This window comes from Equus asinus, chromosome 14 (genome assembly GCF_041296235.1).
Source record: "Equus asinus isolate D_3611 breed Donkey chromosome 14, EquAss-T2T_v2, whole genome shotgun sequence".
NCBI lineage: Eukaryota > Metazoa > Chordata > Mammalia > Perissodactyla > Equidae > Equus > Equus asinus.
The window spans coordinates 49,866,201-49,874,227 of NC_091803.1; positions in this window are offsets into that span (position 1 = coordinate 49,866,201).

An 8,027-nucleotide genomic window follows, 5' to 3' on the forward strand; every position below is an offset into this window, starting at 1 on the left:
GAAACTGGAAGAAGCTGCATCTGCGTCCGCCAAGCAGAAAGCCCTCCTTCATGGACTCACTTTGTCCAGAAGAGACCAAGAAGGAGGAAACCATGAGATGCCCTTCCAGGTGGGAGATCTGTGACAGTGGAGCCTGTGCGTGGGAGGCTCTGAAAGGCCTCACAGAGGTGACATTTGCTGTGAGCAGAATGACAGATGTGAGGCACGCCTGCCTGTGTCTGGGAACAGTTTGAGTGTCAGAGAGAAGGCACCGCTGGTGCAGAGACTCACAGGAAGAAGTGAGTCTGACCAGAGAAGGTCAGAAAGGTGGCAGAGTGGCCGGAAGGAGGCTGAAAAGGGAGAGGAGGGCAGATGGGGGCACGGCAGGGCCAGGTGGTGGGAACTGTCAGACTGTGCTTTTTGCCATCGCTCTCTGACGACATTGCTCCAAGAGCTTGCACCCAAAAAGTACAAATCCTTAACATCTGTGTGCCAGGAAGGGGGCATGGCTCAGCTGGGTGCTTCTGCCTCAAGGTCTCTCTGAAGCAGGGGCTGTGTCTCTATTGAGGCTCGACTCGGGGAGGGTTTGCTCCCAAGTTCACTCACATGCATGTTGACAGGGTTTGTTTGGACTGAAAGTCTGAGTTTCTGCCTGTCTGTTGGCCAATCATTCCCTCCGTTCTCTGCTGTGGAGCCTCTACATGGGGCAACTGAAAAGAGGCGCACTTGCTCCCCCAGTTCCAGAGATATAAGACGCAGAGAGAGAGAGAGAGAGAGAGAGAGAGAGAGAGAGAGAGAGAGAGAGAGAGACGGAAACAGGAGGAGGGAAAGAGGGAGGGGGCTGGAGAAAATGAGTAAGAAGGAAGGGCCAGGCTTTTTATTCTTAACCCTGGGTTGTGTGCCATCCCATCACCTTGGCTGCATTCTGTTCAGAAGCCAGTTCCTGACCACTGTGTGGTTCCACAAGGATGTGCACAGCAGAAGACAGTGAGCACCGGGAGCCATGGTGGAGGCTGCCCACCACATAGGCCGACACAAGGCGTTTGGGTCTGATTCTAAGTCAAACAGGAGACCATGCAAGGTTTCATGCCAGTGAATGGAAATATCTGAATTTCCACCTCTTAAAGGTGCAGACCTGGAAATGAGGCCCAGAGGGGCAGTGACTTTCTCAAGGTCACAGAGCTGGAACCCAGGCCTGTTTTGAGGGGTACTCCACACTACATCCCCCCCTTCTTGTCATTCATTCATCTCTAAGTGTGTGCATCAGACACATGGAAACCAGACCACAGGTGTTGTCGCTATTGTCTCTTCTACACCTGAGGACATCCCGAGGGAGATATTTCTGGCATCATCCCCATCGTGCAGATTGGGTGATTGAGAAAGCGCTGGGGGGCACAATGGCATTTCCAGGACACAGAGCTTGTAGGAAAAAAGAGGTCGGAACTCAGCTGCATGTCCTCAAGCTGGAACCCTGGTTCCATTGTCAAGGTCCTGTGTGGGGCGCTGTGATGGGTATTTGTGTGCAGTTATGGAGATGACATGGACAAGGAGGGTGAGCAGCCAAGAGCCCAGAGGGGTTTTGGGTGGGTGTGATTGAAGGAAGGGGCCCAGGTAAGGGAAACTTGAGGAAGTGACCTCACTTCCTTGGAGACAGACCCCAACAGAACTTAGCACACTGGTCTCCAGGCGCCCACATTCTAGATATAGCATCCTATCGAGCTCACTTGAGTGGAGACATTCAAGAGTACAGGATGTTCTCCTGTTGTTTCCCGACTTGTCGAGGCTCTGGCTTCAGGAAAGCCAAGAAAAAGAGCCTTTTCAGTCACTATAGACACTGGCTTGGCCCTCACCTGCACCGCCTCTGGCCATTTGGGAGGAGGAGCCCTCAGGTAACACAGGGCAAGCCAACTGGGTTGGGCCACAACTGGATGCCACCCCCACACCCCTTTGAGCCTCCTTGTGTGTCAGGGGGGAGTGGAGTGAGGGACGGCGGGGCAGAGCGGGGACCCACCCTGAGCAGGAGACATTTGCTTGGTGTTGGAAGCCTGGCAGTGTGTCATGTTCCCAGCCTAGGTGGTGGCTAGCAGGATGGGAGAGTGGGTGCTGGGGACCAAGCTCCTCTACCCATATGTCAATCCTGAGTCCTCTGGGTGTCATCTCATTCCCTCCCTGGCTGGAGGTCTACGCAGACGCTGCTGGGTACCTGATCTGTGCTGGAGTTTCCTCCTGTGGCCAAGTCGAGGCAGGCCCCTCAGACCTCCCGGCCCGGCTCTCGGGCACTGTCTTTGCAGAGCTGCACGCAGGAGTTGGTCGAAGAGCTGGCGGATAGCTTCGGGTACTCCATCTCCCTGGACAGGGGGCAGCTGCACCGGGCCACCATCAATAACCAGGGCTGCTCTGAGGTGAGAGTGGGCACAGAGGGGTCTTCCCACCCAGGACCCTGAGATGACCCGGGCCGGCCCAGAATCCAAACTCAAGCTGCTGTTCTCCTGAGACCCTAACAGGGCTGACCCCCCCGAATGTCCCACAGTCCCATTCTCAAAGGAATCTGGACTTCAGCTTCTCCCCACCAGCTGCACAGGAGGGTAGGAAGTCTCCCTTGGCATCTTGCTAGGAAGATTAGAGAAAACGTTGATGTCGTTGTCACTTCCCACTAGCCCATGAGTATCTTTGAATTTTGCCTTTTTGGAACATGGAACCTCCATCAGGAGGGTCTCCAAACTCCCTTTGATGTGAGAGAAATAGCTATCAGCGTGTTTTTGAAGTCAAAGGGATTCTCAGAGCGTGTCACTGCCCTGTGCACTGTTTCCAGACCAGGGAGGGGTGAGGTGGCCACACATTTCCCTCCAGGTCAGGGTCCAATGAAGCCTCAGGCAGTTAGAGGGGATGTCCCTCAGCCCTCGCTTGAGGCGGTTCTCAGTTCTGACCCACAGGACCTTGAGAAGCCACTTGGCATGCCTAAGCCTCTGTTCTCCTCTCTAGAGAGGGGGCGGCTGTTGAGGATTCACTGGGCTGGTGCTCTTCACAGAGGGAGGTCTGTTATCCCTCAGGGAGCAAATGGCCTCAAGGGAGCTCAATGTCAAATCCTTCGCCTGCCCAAAGTCAGATTGTCGTTTGAAAGCCCAGAGCCTTGCTGAGTGTGGGAGCCCCTGTCTCTCCTGTGGCACACGTCTGGGAGGGGCTAGGAGTTCCCGGGTGAGCTGCAGACCTCGAGCCTCCTGTTGGTTCACGGTGGTGCCACTGACTCTGTGTCCCTCCTCATCCCACCCAGTGTGAAGGTGAGTCCAGTTTCTGTCTAACCGAGGCCTGCAGGATGCGTGCCCTCCAGGCAGGCACGATGGAGCACCTGTTAGAGTCCCTGGTACCAGCCTTCCCAGGTAGAGTCACCTGCAGTGGTACCACATCCACTAGCAACTACTTGGTCTTCGGCACATCCCACCGGGTCCTGGACCAGCTGTTTCCCAGGTGACTGCCCGCCTCCTCCTCAGCACAGTGGTGACTCTGCCCACTGTCAGCTGGGTGTCTTGGGAATGTCATCACATCACTCTGAGCTTCGGTTGGCTCCTGTGGACAGTGGGGTGGGGGAGGATGAACTTGCTAGGGTTCTCCCAGGGATGAATGGGATCAGCCATCCAGCTGCTTCCCTGTTGCCTGACTCTGAGAGTGCTGTGGGCCATGCTGGGGTTGTTGTTGGTGATTATTTCTCTGTGTCCCATGAAACGTAGTCTTCCTGCGCCATCACTGGCTTTTGGCCTTTCTGAGTTTGGAAAAGCACATACAGAGCACCCTGTCAAGGAGTTTGAGATTCCATCCTGCTGGCCTTGGTGCTTGTCCTTGGTGTAGCCATTTATGGATCTCTGGGGCAATGGGGTGGTCCCAGGACAACTCATATATCTAGGATGGTTCTGGATGGAGTTCATTCAACAAGGTATATTAAGCACCTACTCTGGCATGACATCTGGAGACACTGAGTGTAACTCACTGAATGAAGGAGACACCCTTCCTGGGCTTCAAGTCTAGTCAGAGTGTCAGACAGTCACATTTGGCCTTGGTCGCAGGTCCCATCCACCATCCATCCCGTGTGATGCCCTCATACCCTATGGGACTTCTGGAAGCACCTTCTCCCCTCATGAGTGGGATGATTGTGCACAGGACCAACTGAAAAAGTGAGTGGTCTGATGGAATACTCCTCAGCTGTAAAAAATGACAAAATCGTCCCATTGCCAACAACATGGATGGACCTTAAGGGTATTATGTTAAGCAAAATAAGCCAGAGAGAAAAAGACAAACTATGTGGTTCCTCTCAGTTGTGGAAGATAAACAAACACATGGACAAAGAGAACAGATTAGTGGTTACTGGGGGAAAGAGGGAGTGAGGTGGCCACAAAGGGTGAAGGGTGCACCTATAAGATGACTGACAAATAATAGCATACAGCTGAAACATCACAATGTTGTAAACTATCGTAACATCAATTAACAAGTAATCCGAAAAAAAAGTGAGTGATCTTTGGGTCCAGAAGGAGGGCCTCTGTCTCTAGATAACAGAGTAGGGGGAGAGGATGGAGGCTGTGGCTGTGGCAGGCCTGGAGGAACCCTGCATCTCACTCATCTTTAGATTCCCATGGGAGGGCTGAGTTCTGGTGGCTTCCACTCCAGGAGGACAGGACTCATAGACAGCTGTGGATGATTCCAAGGCCCCTCAGAACCAGGATGGAGTCCGGGCTGAGTTGTCCCCTAGAGAGACATCCCCACCAGACTCCCAGCTCCTTCTGCCTCCCTTTCTCCACATCCACCCCTTGTGACCACCACCATCAGGTCCAGAGCAGGAAGTGCCTGAGCAAGCTACTCAAAGTCTGCCTCCGTCCTCAGTTCAGTTGTCCACGTGCATGGAGGGCTGGGTGGGGTGGGCTGTGTCCAGACCCTTTGGGAGAAGAGTGTCAGTGAGAACAAGAGACTGTGTGTTCAACCTGCCAGATGAGCAGTCCTGCCACTGCCAGGACGGCCAGCCAGGGATCAGAGCTGGGGTGGGGCTCTCCTCTGGAGGGAATGGGCTGGCACAGGGGCCCAGATGCTAACTAGGGTGCCTTGGGAGGGCAGTGTTTAAGGAAAGGCCAGGCCTCTGACTCTATGGCCCATCTGTCTCCCCACAGTGCTATCTATGTGATGCTTGGAAGCTGGCTGGACCAAGGGCAGGATTTCAGGGAGCCCCTGCAGTTTCCCTGTTGGGTGGTGAAGCTGGCCACTGGTAACATCAGCTTTGGTGACTCACAGCCGGAGGGCCATGCCTACCTTCTGCCGGGCCACCTGGAGCCTCTCAAGGCCATTGAACCCGAGAAGAAAGGTGAGGGGACTGCAGTCTGGGAAGACTGTCTGTGCTGGGGTTCATGGGCTGGAATTTCCTTAAAGGCAGTGGAGCCTTTCCTGTCTTTGGAAAGGCACGGGAACTGTCAGGTGTGTGGGCAACACTTTCTCCTTTTCCTGCTCCAGAGCCACCTCCAAAGTTCCTGCCACTTCCAGAGCCAGAGCCAGAGCCAGAGCCAGCCCCTGGGCTAGAGCCAGCTCAGCTCCAGCCCCACCACCTGTGGCAGAGCTGGAGCCAGCATCACCTGCAGTGGACCCTCCAGGGCTGGAGGAAGGGCCACTGCCAGAGTCCTGCCCCGGCTGAGTCCAGGTTCCTGAGGGATGGACGGCGTCAGCGCAATCAGGGGAAAATAAAGGGGACGTGAGACTTGGGTTGGTGTTAGCAAGTGTCGTTTTTATATTTTTCAGGATTAGTACAGAAATAGCTCTACAAATATTCTCAGAGAGATAAGGAAGTAAAAAACGAGCACAAGAATATTTATTAGCATTCTATTCTATAGAGCATAAGGTTAATGGTAGTTTTCTCTGCAATTAACTAGTGTTTGTTGTCTCTAAGCTAAAAGAGATAGGTACCTAGACATCTGCTGTAATTCATGGTAAAGCTAAATCAAAGAGAGAAGGTCCAGGCCTCCGGACAGGCCAGCAGTCCATCTGTTTACATCCTGGGGGAGCCACCCCTGCCTCCCTCAATCATTTACACCATTAGTGTAGATGGTTAATGGGAACAAAAGGCAACTCCAGGGTATCTTATCCCCAGGGCTGTTTGCATTCTCAGCGGGCAGTTAAACATCCTTACATTCCCACGCCCTTTATGGGGTGAAAGCATTCCTTTGTCTTTTAGATTGTAGAGCTAACAGTCCCTTAAGCACACTGCCCGGAGAAAATATCATTTTGTTAGTAAAGTAAAGGGCTGAAAAGCTAAGCTAAACTATATATCTTCAAGAATAAAAAACAGAAATAAGTATAGACATAACCTTGATAGAAAGCATGCATATAATTCAGAAAATATCAGGGGTGTCGGCCGGCCATCCTTCACCGAGGGGCATCCCTGCACCCCTCGGCCCGTCTACTCATCAATTATTTATTATTTATTGCTTTTAGGAGAAAACCTCTATAACATTTTAACAGAAAGCAGAAGGTCAAGAATAATATATAGATACTTCTTGATCATCCAATTAACCAGCAAACTTGGAAGGACGATGCATATATATTTAGACAAAGAACTGGAGAAAGAAGGAAACATTAACCAGATGGAGGCCATAAACCTAATTTGACATCTTATCTGGGCAGGATTCCTTTCTGATTGTCTCAAAAGGGACTGTGTGCTCCTCCATTAATTAACTGAAAAATACCTTGAAAGTTACCTGCAGGTGGTCACATTCTCTTACTATATTTAATTTTCCCGGGAGGTAGTGCCTCCCAAGCAGCCACCCAAAGGAGTGAAAACTGGAAGTTAAGAAAGGAAAAGGAATGAAGGGCAATTAGAAGCAGCACAGGTTTCACAACTATGTGAGGGGCTGGCCGGTTATTCTTCACCAAGGGGCGACCCTGCACCCCTCGGCGTTAATCGGCTGGTCCCTGTCAAACAGCTGATCAAATGATGTAGCCACGGCTCCTGGCAGACCACCATTAACTTCAGCCCCACTGCCAGCTCCTGCACTGGAGCCCACTGGACCCTGGGCTGTGACCACCGAAAACCAGCTGAGGGAGGAGAAACCGAACCTCTTAGAGTTCCCTCCCCAGCTGGTAGCTGAGCAGCTGATAAGGATGGGGGCGGTGAGCAGCGGGGCTTGCAGGGCAGGGGGGCCCTGCCTTCCTGTGCCATGAGCTGCCCCACACCTGCCATTCCCTGATCCAAAATCTGATGATCTGGGTCCACATCCCTGCTCCCCCATTACCAAAACTGTGACCTGGGCACTTTCTTAACCCCAAGCGCTCACTGTCCCCACGTGCACAGCAGAGCCGGACACTAAGGGCACCTGCTGCACAGGGTGGCTGTGCTGATGAATGAGGTGGAACAGAGAGGAAGTTGGGCAGCATCTGGCCCTTTGGCGGGGGAGGGAGCTCACTAAAGTGCTGCCAGATCCTTGGGTCGATCACGCATGTGCCCAGGGGGCTTTCACATCCTCAGCACTTATCAGGCACGTGATGTGTACTGACTATCACACAAAGCCGGTGCTTCTCCCTGCCTCGGGAGAATGTGCATGGGAATGGGGAGTGGGACCCGAGGGAGACTGGGATGGGTGGAAGATGGCCTTTGGGGTGGGCTGGTGTGGGCTGCCTTCTGGAGCTTGGAAGAAGTGAGACGGGGCTGGGAGCAAATGCCCTCCCTTCTGCACAGCACTGTGTCCCGGGTCATCTTGTGCTGGCACCTTCAGTGGACACAGACAAAACCCAGGGAGTCCTACACACCTCAGAGATCACATCTTCTGCTTCCTGAGCTCCCGCTCTGTCCTCAACCTGCCTGGGACTGTGGGGGACCATGGGTGCCGAGCTGGGGTGAGGCAGTGCTGGCGACACTCTGAGTCTTCCTCAGGAGCTGTTCAAGAAATTGGTGCCTGCCCACTGCCTGGGCTCCATCTGGTCCCAGCGAGACAACAGGGACTGTGAGTACCTGGCACCCACCATCCGTGACACTGTGGCACACACGAACACCTTGGCCAACAGTGTCATCGCTACGTGCCTCG